Source organism: Neoarius graeffei, chromosome 5 (genome assembly GCF_027579695.1).
Source record: "Neoarius graeffei isolate fNeoGra1 chromosome 5, fNeoGra1.pri, whole genome shotgun sequence".
Lineage (NCBI taxonomy): Eukaryota > Metazoa > Chordata > Actinopteri > Siluriformes > Ariidae > Neoarius > Neoarius graeffei.
This window is the reverse complement of record NC_083573.1, coordinates 28,048,941-28,069,153: the sequence shown is the minus strand read 5'-3', so window position 1 is coordinate 28,069,153 and position 20,213 is coordinate 28,048,941.

Here is a 20,213-nt window from a genome sequence, read left to right as displayed (position 1 = left end):
CCTTGGGTTGAAGTGCCCTTGACCAAGGCACCTAATCCCTAATTGCTCCCAAGGCACCATAGCACCCTAGAGCTGCCCACTACTCTGGGTATGTGTGTGTGCTCATTGCTCATCTGTGTGTATGCATGTGTGTGTTCACTGCTTCAAATGGGTTAAAATGCAGAGAGGAATTTCATTGTGCTTAAGTGTATGTGTGATAAATAAAGTTCTTCTCAACAGATGTGATTAACTTGTGTACAATATCTTCACCATGTACAATAATTCCTGTAGATTTAACAAACACCATTTCATAATTTTTTGCATACAGTATGTTTCCCTTTTTTCTTTCCTTTGTACCTCCATATGAAATAATTAAAATAGGAGCTGTTTGACCCTTGCTATCAATATACATTGCTTACAATGGAGAGAAATATTATGAAATAGCTCGAATTTTAATTGTGCATTTTATGTACAGAAGTTCAATCATTAATCATGATGTCACAAGGACAAGCAAGTCTCCATTTCATCACCTGGAACACATGTGGTATCAGAAGCCCACCTCAAATGTTTTCAGACGTGTTGAGCAGTCTCAGTAATCTTCAGGCTGATATTGCCTTTATACAAGTGACATGTGTTGGACCAAAGTTTTACCAAATCTTAACAAATCTTGATTGGAAAGTCTACTTCACTGTACTCCACTATACTCCACTCTTCTTGTGGAAAACTTCAACCACCAATGCACCTGCAGTAGATGAGTGGTTTAAATGCAGTGAACAAATGTGGAAAAGTGTCCATCAATTTTTAGAACACGTGGCTCAAAGAAACAAGCACTTCACTGACCATCACAGAGGGGAAGATCCCCAAAATAAACCAGATGATTCAGTTTGGCTATCTGCCAAGGACATTAGGAATATGCAGTTGTAAGAAAGTCAGTGCCAAATATATAGGCCTTTAAAAAGGTACTTCAGCATGTCAACAATGTTACATACAAGCTGGACCTGCCCAAGCACAGTAGACTCTCACCCACATTGGATGTCTCATGCCTGAAACCTGCCATCCCAGGTCCCCTTACCACTAATGTTCCCTCCACCACACCTCCTGCATCCCTTACCATCGAAGGTCAACCATCGTACATCCCATATTGATCTCTTACCACAAAGAGGGTAAGCTGGAGTACCTGGCCGATTCGGAGGGTTGTGGCCTCAAGGAATGTTGGTGGGTCCCTGTGCAGGCCATCTGGGACCCATTCAAGAATTTCACGCTCAACCAGTGCTTTAAGTGGGAAAAAATAAGTGCCGGTACTCACATTATTCGACTGTTGCCAGGTAAATTACGCGGTGGGTGAAAGTAACAGCAGACCAAGTAATATTTAAATCTCATCTCATTATCTCTAGCCGCTTTATCCTTCTACAGGGTCGCAGGCAAGCTGGAGCTTATCCCAGCTGACTATGGGCGAAAGGCGGGGTACACCCTGGACAAGTTGCCAGGTCATCGCAGGGCTGACACATAGACACAGACAACCATTCACACTCACATTCACACCTACGGTCAATTTAGAGTCACCAGTTAACCTAACCTGCATGTCTTTGGACTGTGGGGGAAACCGGAGCACCCGGAGGAAACCCACGCGGACACGGGGAGAACATGCAAACTCCACACAGAAAGGCCCTCGCCGGCCCCGGGGCTCGAACCCAGGACCTTCTTGCTGTGAGGCGACAGCGCTAACCACTACTCCACCGTGCCGCCCGTAATATTTAAATAATTTTTAAATTTTACAAATACTTTTACAAAATAAGTTTGTTTTTTATTGAGCTTTCACATTTCCAGATAAATTATGTTTATCTTGTTCATTTGGATATTGGCCCAAGGGAGGTCATCGGGGGGGAGAACCTCAGGCTGATGCACAAGGGAACTGTGGACACACATGAGAGAAATACAGAGATGAAAGATGTAGACAGTCCATGTCATGGAGAACATTGGAGAAGTAAGCTATGCAGTTGACAAGTAAATCAATCAGACTACATGACATACTCCTGAGATTGTGTCTATCATAACACAACAGTAGACAGAGACTGAAATATTTTAGACCTGATTGTGGTGTGTAGCTTAGCTGGGCAAATTCACACATTTGGGTGGACCAAAAACATGACATTATAGATGAACAAGATATACTTACATAATTAAGCTCAAGTCCTGACTAGGACGTCTGTTGTCCATCAAGCAAGGCAGCACGCCAACATTCGTGATGTATGGTAGGTTAATTTGCTAAATTAAACTAAATTACCTCAGACCAACCGCAGAACCAGAGACTACCACAATGACCGCCAAGTAACTCAAACTCGCGCTAATGCTCAGCAGCACTCAACGTTCGCGAGACCTAGCGACACTTCAATATCCCTCCTCCTCTTGTCTCCTCCATCCTCTGTCCTCCTCCGCTGTCAAACACACAGACTGTATACGGTCTATGGCAGCCCTATATGTCAAACACGGTGCCGGAGGGCAGAGGATACGATTGGAGGAGAGATATTGATATGCGTGAGCATACAGGAAGAGTATGATCACAAATCGCAAGGAGAGAAATAGAACTTTCTAGACAGAGTACGATGAGCTCATGAGAAGTGCCGGTACGCCGTAAAAAGTCCCGGTACGCTAGGGGCTAAAATTGATAAGTGCCGGTACTCCGTACCGGTGCGTACCGGCCCACTTAAAGCACTGCGCTCAACATCCTGAAAATCCAGATCTGTGCCCCTGGGCATGCCCAAGAAAAAGTATCACCACCAGAGTGATCTCCTCAAGAGGTAGATTCTGTCATGTCTGCACCTATTAGCACTCAAATCTCCAAGAATTCACAGTGGCCTACATACATGGCTACCCAGGGCTACAACTCCCACACACATGGCTCACGGTCACTCTGCCAGTCACCTCATTTCTGATATCACACATCTGTTCACCATTATAGCCACAGACTATTTAAGGACTGCACACTTCCAAACCTTGCAAAGTAAGCGCTCAATAACTGTTGTTCTGATTTTACCAAGCCTTTGGATTTTGCACTTTTGTCATTACCACTGATATCCTGTTTGTGCCTTGCCTGAATGTTGCCTGCCCATCAATTCTGCCTTTGTCTCAAGTTTTGAATTTGTCTGCCTGATTACCTGAATAAACTCTTAAATGCTGTTACATCCGTCTGTCGCCTGATTACCTGAAATGGACTCTGTGTCAGCTTGAGCACAAACTGTCATTAAAGCAAAAAAGGGGACAGACCAAATGAAACTCTGAAGTTTCATGAAAATATTTCTAAGATTCTTCTTTTCACTCAAGTTGTTGTTGACGATATCATTTGTAATGAAAATCTTTGTGGAAATTGATAAATAACATAAAGCTGCTTTTTCTTTCCTCTTACATTTTTAGGTAGGCACTAAATAATTTAGTTAAAATTGGTAGGCAAAAATCACTTACAAGGAACATTTTTATTTCACAGTTGCTCAACCTGAACTTTGATTAAGTGATCAACCAGCAAGAAAAGCAAACACTAGTGCTGCTGCATTCTTTGATCCAAATTGGGCTCTCAAGTTGGCTGTCTGGATTTTTTAAGGTAGGGCTCAGAGGAAAGAGAGATGGCAGTAACAGACATGACCCATTCTACTGTAGACTAAGAGTATGTTCGCACTTGGGCCAAATACTTGAGTCTACACCTAGGACCGGTTCTGGGTCAGTTCAGGGAGGGTCACATGATCCCCAGATTTGTTCCATATTGAATGATTCCTTCAAAAACTATCAATTACCCAATTTCATGTCACTTTTGTGAAAGCAGGTTTTCAGAATGATAAGCAGTAACGGCAGTTTCTTCTTTTTAAAAATTGTTTGTAAAGTTCATTAAGTTCTTGTTTTAAGGGTCACTTCTAGTCCAAGAAGTAAGTAGCCTGTCTAATGTGCCATACTACTGTCACTCTTTCTTCTTTTTACACACTTTCAAATTGCACTCAGTTTTTACTTTACCTTGACACTTAAACACGCCAATAAAATAACTCATTGACTTGGGACAAAGTGAGGAGACATGGACCAAAAATAAAATACCTAGGCCTACATGTTTACTTTTTATTGATTTTCAAAACTTTTATAAGAACTGTATGAACACAACACTGGTACAGCGATTTATATATAAAAAAAGCCAGTTTACCCAAAACATTTCCATTCTCAAGAAGGAATGAAATAAGCTTAGTCCTCATGCACTTACGCTCACATTTTTAACAAAACTGTTTAAACCATTCAATATTCATAAACCACAAGAAAAACAAACAAACCATACAACTGAATAAATAATACTATATATGGTAACTCGAGGCTACATACTTTAATCCCTAACAAATTCCAAATTCACCAGCTAACATTACACCATAGAATCGAGGTGGAGGCGAAGTAGAAAATACAAGTTTTGGTTGACAAATATATATTGAACTGTACAAACCTGCAGTGTCCAGCTTCATGGCTCCAAAGGAAGTAGGTTACACTGAGGGGCACCATCTAACTTCTAATGTAATCCAAAACCTTATTGGTTGAAATTAATTTATGGGAATACAAACTGTCCCAAGCCTCCCCACTCTCCCCATTTCAGTTTTACATAACCATTTCTAAAATATCAATTTGTTGCAAGTGACATAGTTTTAAATAAGGAAAATAAACCTAATACAACTTAGTGTTTTATTTATTATTTGATTTTTACAACAAAACACTTATTAATTTGTAAATATAACCATGATGTTACTTGCAGTAGATCTACACATCCTAAATGATAATATAAAAGATCAGTGGGGCCATTAGCTTAACATAGATGTTATGGGGGGAAATTCAGTGGATAAACAAAATCACTTCCTCATAATGGAAACATTTACATTACAGTTGTCTGACCTATGAACGGAGATCAAGTGATTAAAGAGCATCAAAAACAAACACCTGGTAAATCTCTGCATTTTTTAGATCCAGTGTGGAATCTCAAGTTGCCTGTCTGGTCTTTAAGGTCAGAAATCCACGGAATTATATATTTTACTCTTCACTAATCTGAGAAACAATATTAGAAAGTTCCATTCAAAAAGGAAGAATTGAGAAAGTCAGGAACGGATGCATTTGTCTGCACTTTTTTGTGTGGATATAAGAAATAAAGCATAAAACCGGTTGCACTGTTTTTACTTCATCAAATAATATGCAGTTAAAACAAATTTTCAAGGAGAGATAATTTGCCCACCTGTTATCCAAAACATGTATGGTACATTTTCACGAGGTAGAATAATTCCTTAAGATGTAAGAAATTCCGTATTTCATGACTTCTTACATATCTATTTCTTTTTTCCCCCTCTTTCTGTATTTCTATTATTTGTACCACCAGTATACTGCTGCCACAAGGTAAGTTTCTAATGAAGGAATGTGTATAATACAGTATTTATTTTGGATTGCTATTTATTGAACCAAGTTATACATTGTAATCAGAATTACACAATTCTTCAATTATATACCGTACAGTAAGTGAAAAAGGTTAGTGAGTATTTGTTAAACTGTATTGAGAACACAATGACTAGAGGATTGTGTTCATAAAATGACATTCAAAACTTATTCATAAATGTATGGCCTGATATGAAAGAAAGAATTACAGTAGGTGCTGTGTAATGTTTACTAATAGTCAAGTCAAGTCAACTTTGTTAAATTTGCTATACATGCTCGACATACAGCACAGATGAAATTTCAGTCCTCTCTGACCCACAGTGCAACAGGCAATGCAATAAATAAAAATAGAAAAACTGAAAAACAATATAACAGTATAAAACATTCTAGATAAGAAATAGACTAAACACTCACAGATACTGTATATATATCTCTGCAGGCAGAGGTGGGAGGAGGGGCAGAACAGGGAGGGAGTTGAACCTCCTGGTGAAAGAAACTGTCCTTGAGCCTGCTGGTTTTGGCCCGGAGACTCCGCAGTCTCCTCCCCGACGGCAGCAGGCTGAAGAGGCTGTGAGATGGATGGATGGGTGGGTGGGGTCACCTGCAATCCTGATGGCTTTGCAGGTGAGGCGGGAGTTATAGATATCCATAAGAGAAGAAGGGAGTGTGAGGGAATTTTAATGGATGAACATTCCTATTCTCTGTGTTTCTGTGTGTTGAGCTCGAGTGGTCTAATATACTGAATGTTTTTTTCCAATGTTGTAATCGCTTTTCTGTGGCCTTGGTGGTAATGAGCAGGGTGCTTGAGTTCATCCTAGCTTGCATCTTCTCATGATGTAACCACCTTTCCTGACCTTGGTGGTGATAAGCAGGGTGCCTGAGTTCTCATAACTACGCATCCGCCTGCACGCCAGGTGCACACTCTAACAAAGCTTCATAGAAAATCTTGAGCCAATCACGTGAAGATGCAAGCAGTAAGCAAATGCCTTTAGAGTATAATAGATAGCAGCCACTAAAACACATCACTAGAGGTGATGTTCTGCTTTAATTTTCTTTCTTTCCTTTCTTATATACCTTTGTATGATTTACTATAATAAATGACTGAAAAGACGACTGTTAAGCGTTCTGAAGTGTTTATTAGAAATTTCCATTACAATTTGGCGTCCCCTGGGTGGGCCCTATGCGTCTGATCCTCGGACGACGGAACACTCCCAAGGCTACGGTGTGGAGCTGAGAACTCGGATGAGAGACCAGGCCATCAGGGCTCACCGAACCAGTAAGTGATAACTTTGCATTCTTGTGTAAAGAAATTAGTGGAAACAGTATTTAAAAATGATATAAGAGACGGACAGAAGTTTGTCCGAGCTAAGGAGGACTGCTAAACTGTGGTACCATCAATATGTTTGCAGACAACGGATAAAACACAATTTTGAGACAATAAACCGCGAGTATTTTATTGGGTTGTGTAAGAGAATTATCCGCCTAAGTGACGACTGGGTAATCGCTCGCCTACTTGAGGAGGGGAAGTACGGGTTTTGACAGATTCACGTTCAGCGATTCGTGGGAATTGAATCTTGCTCCCTTTGTTCTGTGTGAACAACTGGCCCGTCTGGGGAACGGGATAGAGAGGTTCGATCGCGAAAATGCAAAGACACACCGGTGTGCACGCAAAATATTGATGAATTAACAGAGTACTGTCCTCCTCCAAATTCTGAAACAGAGAAACAGCTTTTGTACACATGCGCTAGTTGTCTTTGAGGTTGTTGTGTTAAATGATACCTACTTTGGTTTAAGGCAAATGTCAGATAAATTGTTTACTAATAAGAACACACCTAAAAGATTATTGTGTCGCATTTTTGGACATAGTCCAACCTGTTCTTTTTGTGATCCTGATAAAGAAACTCAGCCGCTGTTGTCACAGCCTATTAATATAACAGTGTACAATGGGGAACAGAAGCAGCAAGTTAGAGAAAGGAAAGGAAGAAGCAAGTAAGCCTGAAGCTACATGTGCTATAGTAAGAAGTGGGTGTTCCTATGACAGCCCAAACATCCAGTTTATGAAAACCTCATATGGCGAGGATTGTTTGGCACAGTTTGACATATGGGTAAAGGACTTAGGATTCCCTGAGAACGGCAGTTTTAGTCCCAGGCAGATAGGACAGTTAGAAGAAAAGTTGAAACAGAAGGAAAAAGAAGAGCCTGCAGATAATGTTAAGTTCTTAGGGGACTGGAGGGCGTTTTCTGCATGGAAAGAAGAAACACTTAAGAGAGAGTACAAAAGAGAGAAACGACAGGCAGGGCTCTCACCCTCTTCTCAGTGTTTGGAATTTCAGATGGACCCTGACCTGGAGTCTGCCCCACCACCCCGACACACACTGCCTCCTCAGCAAGGCAGAGCATCATTCCCACAAGCGCCTCACCCACAGAGAAGGGGAGAAGTTGAGACGAAGGAAAAAACTGAGCCTCTGGAATCTCCTCCAGCCTACCAGCCGCCTCCAGCATCAGCACCTCCCCTCGCTCCTCCATCACACACGAGATCCGGTCTTACATATGGCGATGGAAAAGATACTCTCCTGGACCTGACCACGTGCTCACCAGTGGGTCCACAAGGCCATAATCTAAAGTCTGAAGTCCTTCATCTTCCAATGGTGGAAGTGGCTGGAGCTGACGGCGTGCTTTTAGTCCACAGACCCTGGACAACAGCTGACATGAAGGAAAGCATGGCTTCTCTTCCCAATGTGAGAGAGGTAGGAGGAAAGACATTTGGTAATGAGCTGTTGATATTTTGCAGAGAATTCCGACCGACCACCCATGAACTTCGCCACCTACTCATGATCAAGATGGGTATAGATTGGAGCAAAGTTTCCAAAGGTTGGCCGGAAGCTGACCAGCGAATGACTACACCAGACTGGAGCGCGGCTGGCAATAGTGAGTATAGAGATACCATCACTGCTCTCTGTGCTCGTCTGGATAGTGCTTTTCCTTTGAACATAGACATGACTAAGATCAGCATGTGTAAGCAAGAAGATGGAGAAGGGGTGTCAGCATTTCTCACCCGTCTCACTGCCGTGCATGAGAAACACAGTGGCCTGACCAGACCCGCGACCCTGGCTGGAGTGGAAGGCACTCCTGAGGTCTGGGAAGCGCACCTGCGGAACAGTTTCATGAGCGGTATGGATCCAGCAGTGGCCAAGTTAGTAAAGCAGCTCTGTCTCCTGTGGGAAACCACCAGTCTCACCAAGATCGAGCAGTGCGCTGTGCATGCAGAAAAGCTGCTGAAGGAGAAGGAGAAGACAAAGTCGACACAAAGAGACCAAGACCTACACACCGCCACTCTCACTCTTTTCCAGACTGTTCAGCCTGGAGAAAGAGGAAGAGGTTGAGGTAGGGGCCGAGGCAGGATGACCTGGGGCGACCCGTCCTGGATTAAAGGCGTAACCTGCTACAACTGCAATCGGAAGGGACACATTGCTCGAAATTGTCTCCACAGTAACAGGCAGAAGCCCTGTGAGGAGTATAGCAAAGCAGACTGATGGGCAGACTCTGGGAATGGGCCCCACACAGAGAACAGGGGAGGTAACACACACACACCTGATGACACACATACACATAGACAGGAGCATTCACATAACGTTAAACACATTAGTAGCAGCACCTGCATGCAACAGCAAGACTCCACAGAAATGCCCGATACACCAGTCCAAATAAATACAACTGAAGTTGCATTAAGTTTGTTAAAATACACAACTACTCCTTTTTCTAAACTCCCTTGTATGCCCCTCACTGTGTGTGGGCATGTGTTAACCTTTTTAGTAGATTCTGGAGCAGCACACTCAGTGATACAACATGGGGTACTTCCAGTAGACCCACCGCTCAGCTCAAATTCTATTCAGACAGTGGGCATCTCAGGATGACCTGTAACCGAAACTTTCTCAGTCAACCTCCCGTGTGAAAGCGAGGGAGGAATAGTTACGTCCCACTCATTTCTCATCTCACATACACGTCCAGTGAATTTGTTAGCATGTGATTTAATGTGCAAATTAGGAGTAAATCTCATGTCCATTCTAGATGGGCTAACCATTGAAGTAAGTGAAATGTGTGGTGTGCAGTATGGGTTTGGAAGCCCCCTGTATGTGTATGTCTGGCGGCTCTGCTCAGATCAGCTCACACAAACTCCAAAACACCTTGTACAGCTTGCACGCTTGAACACCTCATCAGTTGACACAGATTACATGAAAGAGGAAGATTTGCATTGTACAGCACATGTTCACCAAGGGCAAGATGTAGAGTTTGAAAAGACTTGGTTTGCAGACCCCCACACACATGAAAGATTGACCCTCAAAACTACATATTGGTCTAAACATTATTGTGCTGTGCAGGTCCATTTTACTCGTTGTCCAAACAGCTGCATCAATGCTCATCACAGTGTTCTCAAACATGTTATACATGGCCTCATAACAGAGGACTCTGAGGGTGACTGCTGCCAACATGATTTCTTTGACATCATTAATTCTATACCCCATGTCTCATTAGCAAAACCGCGAGCCGCCCATTGGAAAGACGTGGGGAAGTGGGTCAAGAAGTGTGCAGCCAATGACAATGAATGGTCCTGAACAGAGGACCCTAGTGTGTTGTTTTGTCAAAGGCTTGGGGTCTACAAGCAAAGTCAGGCTGTGTGTGTGCATGTTAAGCGCAGCGTAATATTAGCCACTGATGACCAGGGTCCTGGGGACCCCAGCCATAGTGGCCTGTTTGTCTCTGTTTCCACAGGCATAACTCCAGCAGAGGTGCACCCCAAATTGGCGGGAGTTCCAAATTCCGTTTGGGCAAAGGGTAAACATGATGTGGGCCTAATAAAGAATGCTGAACCAGTGGTGATCACCCCCAAATCAGATTTCAGGCCTAGACAGACCCAGTATCCACTCAAACCAGAAGCAATTGCGGGTATAAAACCAGTCTTTGATTCGTTGCTGAAGGCAGGTGTAATTGTCCCTTGCCTGGACTCTCCAGTGCGCACTCCTATTTTTCCAGTTAAGAAGGCAAGAAAATTGTCTCAGCCCGATGAGTGGAGGTTTGTCCAAGATCTGCAAGCAGTCAATGCTGCAGTTGTTCCACGCGCACCTGACGTCCCTAACCCATACACCATTTTGGGCCAGGTGCCCGCTGACAGTAAGTGGTTTTCAGTGGTGGATCTAGCAAATGCGTTCTTTTCTATTCCTATACATAATGACAGCCAGTATTGGTTTGCCTTTATGTATGATGGTTGTCCATACACTTTCACTTGTTTGTGCCAGGGTTACTGTGAGTCCCCAACCATATACAACCAGTGCCTCAGAGACAGCCTCGCTTCGTTAACTTTGTCACCAAGATCAGCTTTGCTGCAGTATGTTGACGATTTAATGATTTGTGCCCCAACTAAAGCTCAATGTGAGGATGACACCATAACGCTACTGCGACACCTCGCTAAGGAAGGTCATAAGGCTAGCCTCACAAAATTACAGTTTGCAAAACAGAAGGTGCATTTCTTGGGGCATGATATCACAGGGGAGGGAAAAACGCTGTCTGCGGACAAAGTCTCAGCTATTCAGAAAATTCCCAAGCCGATCACTGTGAAACAAGTTTTGTCATTTTTGGGTATGTGTTCCTATTGCAGAGCATTCATTCCGAATTATTCCATCCTGGAAAGTCCAGTGAGAGAGCTCGTGCATGGTTCGTCCCTCACCGCTTCATCACCTGTCGTATGGATACCAGAAGCTGAAGAAGCATTCCTGGCCCTAAAAGGCACCCTGCAGACCACACCCACACTGGGACTGCCTGATCCCAATAAACCATTTGTTCAAACTGTAGATGAAAAGAAGGGTTTTATGACCTCTGTTCTTTTGCAGAAACACGGGGATAGATTGAGACCTGTAGTTTACTTCTCCAGCAGGCTGGATCCAGTGGCGGCTGGACTTCCTGTTTGCCTGCGTGCAGTTGCTGTAGCTGAAAAGGCGGTAACTGCCTCCAGAAATATTGTGGGGTATTCTAACCTCACCCTTTTGGTCCCACATGCTGTCTCCCTGCTTCTGTTGGAGAAAAAGACATCACATTTGTCAGCACAGAGATGGTTGAAGTATAACACAGTCATACTTGATATGCCTAACATCACTGTGAAACGTTGTACTGTTCTGAATCCTGCCTCTCTTCTCCCTACAGAGGACGATGGAGAGCCACATGACTGTGTTGCTCTCACTAATGATTTTTGTTCCCCCAGGGCAGATTTAAAGAGCGACCCTTTGGAAAATCCAGACATGATCCTCTATGTGGATGGTTCAGCCTCCAGAGACCCAGAGACGGGAAAGAACAAAGTAGGTTTTGCCGTAGTCTCAGATCACGAGGTCCTCAAGGCGTCATGTCTGCCCTCGAACCTGTCGGCGCAGGCTGCAGAGCTCTGTGCCCTCATTGAGGCATGCAAATTGGTGGCAGGGCAATCTGTCAATATTTTTACGGACAGTAGGTATGCATTTGGCATTGTGCACGATTTTGGCACCATTTGGAAACAGAAATTTTCTCACTAGCACAGGATCTCCCATTGCACATCATAAACTGGTCTCTGAGTTGTTGGATGCTGTTCTACTCCCTAGAGCTATTGCTGTGTGTAAGTGTGCTGCCCATACTAACAATACTGATCTTGTGTCTCAAGGGAATGCCAGGGCGGACGCGGCAGCTAAGTGTGCAGCCTCGGCTTCCAGTTCACCCTCTAACCTTGCCTTTCCTCAGGTTTCTACCCCTTGTTTACAGCTAGCGGACCTTCAGAGCACTGCCACCCAGGACGAGAGACGAGTCTGGAAACAGGCAGGCTGTATCCTTGCCAGGGCTTTGAACCAGAATTTTTTTCCTATTGGCTCATTCCGAACAGAAACGGAATTTTAACGTTTCCGGTTTTGGGTTCCACCATTAAATAGACGTTCCCGAACCGGTTAGAACAAAAAAATTTCGTTCCCGGAACGGTTAATTACGTTTCCTGTCAGCCGTTTAACAAATGGCTATAAAATTATGTCTCTGTCTCATCCAGCTTAAGCCAAATGTAGGCTAATTCTATTACAACCTTCATTAAATAAGACAAGAAATAATTCAAAACAATTATTATTTCAAATGTTGGCGATTTGGATTCTCAGTATGTCTTCCCATCTACACAAACAGAAAAAGTGCCAAAAATGAAAGAGAATTCGTTTAGTGTGTTACCAAAGGCTAGTCAGGCCCTATAGAGGGCTACCGCATGACGTCACCGCGCCGCGAGATTTTGTTAGGCGCCATATTGGAAGACCAAGTACACATCTATGCAAGTACATACATTCATAAAACAAACTACACCTGAAATGTAGCCAGGGCCGGTTCTGCCCTAATCTGGACCCGGGTGCAACATCATGCAACCCCCCCCCCCCCCCCCCCCCAAAAAAAAAACAACAACACCAGTCTAAATCAGGACAACCATCACATAACTATAAACATTTTATATCAACTATTTTAACTAAATGGGCTATAATAAATAAGCCTGCAGGCAGCCACGGTGGGCTGCCTCAGAAAAGTAACCATTCAATGACAACTGAAAGCCTGCAGCCACGGCGGGCTGCCTTAAAAAGTAACCATTTGTCCTACCTTAAAACTCGTTTTGCATTTTCTGCCTCCTTTTTTGTATTTTCGACCCTCTGTTTATTTTCTTTCCTTTTCTGAAAACCCGATTTGTGTCCAGACATTTTGTTCTGCTACCAACGAACTAACTCGTCAGGTCTCGTCTCTCGAGCCCGCGATGATTCCCGTGGGAAGGGCAACAATTGATACATTTTTACAAACAGCCAATAGGGAGGTTGCAAAGTTCAGGCTCTTCTTTGCTCAGACACTCACTAATCTTATTCACTTATTCTCACGTGGAGACATGATAGCAGTCCACCTTCCCGCTCTCTCCATTCAGTCAGCGAACGTCACACAGGAAGTGAACCCCAGCGGGTCAAAGAAACTTGTGCAGGAGAAGAATGACTATTTGTAGGCTACAGAAACTTTGAGGAACGAAATAAAAACCGGTATTAACCGGTTACCATTATTTTTAATAAGCGTTTCTGTTCCGGAACATAAAAAATAATAAAGTTTCTGGTTTCGTTTCTGTTCCATGTGAAATAGAAAAAGTTCCCGGTTTTCGTTTTCGTTCCTTGAACTGGTTCAAAGCCCTGATCCTTGCAAACTCGGTCTGGGTTTGTCCCTCGGGCCCATCGGCGTCGCCAGGGGTATTTTACTGGGGCACGTGCCCCAGTATAGATCTGTAGTGCCCCAGTAAAAAAAATCCAGTGACGAAACGCTCTGAATTTTAAACTTGGGAATAGCTGCAATTTAATTAATTCATAACGTGGGGTAGGCTAACCGATGCGCGAAGAAGACCATCTACAATGCTTTTACATTGGTAGTTTTGGCTGGCCTCGCGCACACTAAGCAATGTGAAAAAAGTGTGCGCGTGACATGAGTAACATCTTGGTTGCTATGGGGACCGCAGACTCCAGCAGCCCTCAGATGCAATGAAATTCAGAGCAGGGGAAACCATCTCTCCGTGTTTTTCAACTGTTTACAGGTTAGTAGACAGTAATTCCACTGTCATTTTTGTAACACACACACACACACACACAGTGGTGCTTTTAGAGGCTTTTGGATTGTGTTTAGAGATGTTCAATGCTGAAAATGCGTGTGCTTACAAAGATATGTTTGGTGATTTAAAAGGTATCAAGTGTGAATACTGTTGGCCATTAAGTACTCTTGGTTGAGTTTAAAAACTCGGCGGTGTTGTATTGTATGTTAATATGTTCTTTTACAATATTACCAACAGTATAAGTATTACATTGCTATTATCACAAATGTTGCAAATATTCATACTGTTATTATTAAATGATTGACCTGGATTCAGTGTCCTCGTAATCATTTTGAGTTTTACAGCTCTAGTGACTAGTTTTAAGCAGGCCGTTTCTAAATATAAATATCAATATATAAATATATATTACATAAAATATAATATATATTACATAAAATGTAATATATTATATAAAAAATATAAATATAAATATAGTGCAAAATTTTTAGCTCGCGCGCTTCACGCGCTCGCATACATTTCCTGTGCCCCTTTTGTGCCCCAGTATGGTCTTGGGTCTAGTGACGCCCCTGCTCGGGCCGTCCCTGTCTAGCAAAATACATGTTCCCTTTCTATGCAAAATTGGCACATGGGCTCACCCATGTGTCAAAAGGGGGGATGGTAGCAGAAGTAACAAAGAGGTGGTTCACAAAGGGGTTTTCAAATTATGCTGCAAAATTTTGCAAGCAATGCTTGATATGTGCACAACATAATGCAGGTCAAGGTATCAGACTAACTCAAGCAGCACACCCAATACCAGACAAACCATTTGATCACCTCCAAATGGACTTTATTGAACTGACACCTAGTGAAGGGAAAAGGTACTGCCTGGTAATAGTTGACATTTTCAAAATGGGTAGAAGTATTCCCCACAGCTAAACAAGACTCAGAGGCGGTAGTCAAAGCACTCCGGAGAGATGTAATTCCTAGGTGGGGTATACCTAGCAAAATCTCAAGTGACAATGGAACACCCTTTGTTAATGCAGCCCTAAAGAAAATAGGAGCATTCCTAGGGATAGACCTGAAACAACATTGTGCCTATCATCCTGCCAGTGCGGGAGCAGTAGAGAGGGAAAATGGGTCACTTAAAAATAAACTAAGCAAAGCTTGTGCAGAAACAGGGCTAGGATGGACAAAGGTCCTCCCTGTAGTACTCACACAAATGAGGATGCAAACTAGGCCTAAACATGGGTTGAGCCCATTTGAAATTCTGTTTGGACGAGTACCCAACACAGGGATAGGGCTAGCTCAAGGAACACTGCCGGACACCACACTGTGTGATGATGCAATGTTGAATTACTGTGCAACGTTGTTCTCTGCTTTGAAATCTATCCACAAACAGGTAAAAGACGCACTTCCCAAACCCGCTGAGGGACCTCTGCACGATCTACAACCAGGGGATTGGATCATGGTGAAGGACTTCCGACGAACCAAGTGGAACAAGCCACGGTGGAACGGCCCATTCCAGGTCCTGCTCACGACCCCAACGGCAGTGAAAGTCACAGGCAGAGTGACGTGGATCCAGGCTAGCCACTGCAGGAGGGTTCCGGAACCGGCTGAGCAGGAGGGAAAAGAAGGCCTAAGTGACCCAGATGCTGACTAAAGCTCGAGGAGAAAGAAGTGTCAATTAAGTACATCTGAGGACAGAACCCCAACCATAAGATGGGACAAGTGGTAACCCGAGACTCAGGAGGAGAGGTAAGCGATTATCATTTAGAAGGTGCCCTACATGACCGCTTTCCTGCTTTGATCTAAACCACGTGGCGAGCAAGTTCCACGGGACTGAGCGTGACAGCACAGTTATGCTGTTGCACCCTCAATAGAGAAGAGTATTTAGTATCTAGTCAGTAAAACTGGTTTCAGAAGTCCCGAGTTTCTCCAAGCTCCGGTGATGTGGGGCGAGGGCTGATAGGGCATGCTCGCCCTCTGAGCACCAATACACGTCAAGAAGGGCAAGGGTTAACTCGGAGACCTAGTTAACACAAAATGAAGGGGGTAAATCATTATAAACTAGGTCCAGTCATGGGCCTGAGCATCTTGATCCTAATGGGGCTCATGGGAGGATTCGTGTGGTGGTCGATACAGGGAACCCAGACTGACACAGAATCGAGACGAGGGAGACATCCAACTCATAATTTGTATTGGCAGTATGCTAATTTTACAGCTAAACAAGCTAACAGGTCAAATTGTCTAGTTTGCACAACTCTGCCACACACCTTTACACAACCATTCGTGTTCGAGATCGCCAACACAACGGATGAAGACACTGCGCAAGCATGGCGAGCTGTGATGGAAGCTGTCTGTAATGATGTAGAAGACTGTAGTGTCACGTATCAAGGTGGGGGAGACGACCCAAGGGTAGAAATTAGTATAAATGAACTAGGAAAGGGGATAAATTATACCTTATGCGCAGGGCGAAAGGGTGATCCAAACTCAAACCTTGTAGGGAAGGTCAAGGAAACTAGGTGTTCAACCATTTGCTTTGTGCAGGGTTCAGTCCCAAATCCAAATGTGACCTGCACGGGACGAAGTGGCACTCTGTACAAGCAAGGCAGAAAAGCGATAACAGGAGGTGACTTAGGACCAGGAGGGAATCTAACTCAGTTAGCGGGTCCAACCTTCTATTACCCAGGCTGGCAATGGAAGTGTGGTCACTATGTGTATAACTTTCTTCCGGTAGATTGGAAAGGCACGTGTGCCCTGATCCAATTAGATGCCCACCTAATAATAGCAACCCCTGAGACGAGTGGCAGACGACGCAGAAGTGTCGACGATGATTTTCCTCCTCCAGAACATCAGCTGCAACCCAAGGTGAAGAAATTCTTCCAGGCACTGTTTCCACAGTACGGGATAACACAACTCTGGAATGAACTTGAGGTGGTGCATTATAGGCTAGCGCAGTTTGTGAATTCAACCATAGAGGCCATGGAGGGCGTGAGAACTGAACTGACCGCACTCAGATTAATGACGACACAGAATCGCATGGCCCTCGACATCCTTTTGGCAAAGGAAGGTGGAGTGTGTGTCATGATAGGAGAACACTGTTGTACGTACATTCCTGAAAATGACGGGAATCATGGTAACATCACCGAGGCACTGAACAAGATGCGCAAGGTTGCTGAACAATTACGAGCAGACGAACATGGAGGAGACAAAGACAGCTGGTGGCATTGGTTTAGTGGATGGAAGACTCTAATTCTACCCACCATACCGGTCCTGGGCTTAGTGATTGTGATGTTATGTTTGCTCCCTGTTCTCTGTCAATGTTGTATGTCTGTGTTTCAGAGGCAGCTGACAAATATCGGTTACCAGATGGTGAAAATAGACTCCGATGACTTGCCTGACTGGCCTCCAAACTCACATGAAGACTATAACCCACCGTTCCATGACATCAGCACAGTTGACATGAAATTAGTCCTGACTTAAAACACTTTCATTATGATTGTTTCCTGTTCTATTATTCCTGATCTATGTATATGGCTTGCTAGCATTCATTTAAGATGTCTATGTCTTATAAAAACAGCCTTAGCATTATCCCTGTACACTCAATGACGTGTTAAGTCGAATCTCTCTGAGAACTCTTATCACTGAAACTGTGTACAGTTCCTTTCTTTCCTTTTAGCAATTATTATCCCATAGGATAAAAAGGGGGGAATGTGAGGGACTTTTAATGGATGAACATTCCTATTCTCTGTGTTTCTGTGTGTTGAGCTTGAGTGGCCTAATATACTGAATGTTTTTTTCCAATGTTGTAATCGCTTTTCTGTGGCCTTGGTGGTAATGAGCAGAGTGCTTGAGTTCATCCTAGCTTGCATCTTCTCATGATGTAACCACCTTTCCTGACCTTGGTGGTGATAAGCAGGGTGCCTGAGTTCTCATAACTACGCATCCGCCTGCACGCCAGGTGCACGCTTTAACAAAGCTTCATAGAAAATCTTGAGCCAATCACGTGAAGATGCAAGCAGTAAGCAAATGCCTTTAGAGTATAATAGATAGCAGCCACTAAAACACAACTCAGAGAGCGCGTGCGTACTCTCACATCACTAGAGGTGATGTTCTGCTTTAATTTTCTTTCTTTCCTTTCTTATATACCTTTGTATGATTTACTATAATAAATGACTGAAAAGACGACTGTTAAGCGTTCTGAAGTGTTTATTAGAAATTTCCATTACAGGAGAGAAACAACAATGATCCTCTCAGCTGCTCTCACGATGCACTGCAGAGTCTTGCAGCAGGACACGGTACAGGCGCCATACCACACGGTGATGCAGCTGGTCAGGATGTTCTCGATGGTGCCTCTGTAGAATGTGTGCATGATGGGGGCCAGGGCTCTTGCTCTCCTCAGTTTGTGGAGGAAGTACAGATGCTGTTGGGCTTTTTTGGCCAGTGATGTGGTGTTGATGCTCCAGGACAGGTCTTCAGAGATGTGCACACCCAGAAACTTGGTGCTGCTCACCCTCTTCACTGCAGCACCGTCGATAGTTAGTGGAGCATGCTGGGTGTGCTCTCTCCTGAAGTCCACAACAATCTCCTTCATCTTCTCCATGTTCAGGCGGAGATTGTTGTCCTTGCACCACATGGCCAAGCGGCTCACCTCACTTCTGTAGATTGTCTCATTGCCATTGTTGATGAGACCCACCACAGTTGTGTCATCTGCAAACAATGAAGGAGGTTGGAGCTGTATGTTTGTATGCAGTCATGGGTCAGCAGAGTGAAGAGGAGGGGGCTCAGCACACATCCTTGGGGGGCCCCCATGTTCACTGTGATGGTGCTGAAGAAGTTACTGCCGACCCATACAGCCTGTGGTCTCCCCATCAGGAAGTCCAGCAGCCAGTTGCACAAGATGGTGTTGAGTCCCAGCCGGTCCAGTTTATGAAAGAGCTGCTGAGGAATGATTGTGTTGAATGCTGAGCTGAAGTCTATGAACAGCATTCTGACGTACGAGTCTTTTGTCTCCAGGTGGGTGAGGGCTAAGTGGAGGGCAGTGGAGATGGCGTCATCGGTCGAACAGTTGGACTGATATGCAAACTGGAAAGGGTCCAAAGCAGGGGGAGGGCAGACTTGATATGCCGCATGACTAGCCGCTCGAAGCACTTCATGAGGATGGGAGTGAGTGCGACCGGGCAGTAGTCATTGAAGCAGGAGGGAGACGGCTTCTTCAGGACCGGGATGATGGTGGTGGCTTTGAGGCATGTGGGGACAACAGCCTGGCTCAACGAGATGTTGAAGATGTCTGTAAAGACATCTGTGAGCTCCTTGGCACAGTCTCTCAGAACACAACCAGGAATGTTATCAGGACCCAGGGCTTTCTGTGCATTTGTCGTCCTGAGAGCTCTCCTCACGCTGTCTGGGGACAGCGTCAACACCTGGTCACCGGGAGGTGGTGGGGTCTTCTGTGCCGTGGTGCTGTTGTCTGCCTCAAAGCGAGCGAAGAAGTCGTTCAACTGATTCAGCAGAGACGTGGAGTTGTCACAGGTCTGCGGCGAGGGCTTGTAGTCTGATGGTCTGAATCCCCTGCCACAGGTTCCTGGTGTCTCTGCTGTCATTGAAATAGTCAGCAATGTTCCTGGAATACTGTCTCTTGGCCACCCTGATGCCTCGTGACAGGTTGGCCCTAGCTGCCCTCAGGCCCACCTTGTCCCCAGCTCTGAAGGCGGCGTTCCGAGCCCTCAGGAGCCTGTGGACTTCCCCTGTCAGCCATGGCTTCTGATTTGCCCAAATTGAGATGGTTCTGGTGACCGTAACGTCGTCCATGCACTTCCTCATGTAGCCAGTGATGGTCTCCGTGTACTCTTGGAGATCTGTGGTGTTGTTGTAGGTGGCCACCTGTCTGAACATGCTCCAGTCAGTGGTGGAAAAACAGTCCTGGAGTGCCTCTGAGGACCCCTCTGGCCACACATGTACCTGCTTTGTAGCTGGTTTGGTGACTTTAATCAGCGGCCTGTATGCTGGCATTAGCAATAATAGTGGAGTGATCTGAGGCCCCAAGGTGGGGGAGGGATAGGGCTTTGTAGGCACCTCTATGCATGGTGTAAATATTGTCCAGTGTATTGTTTCCATGTGTGGGAAAGTTGATATGTCCATAGAGTTTTGGAAACACGCTCTTGGGGTTTGCATGGTTGAAATCCCCAGCCAGGATGAGGAAAGC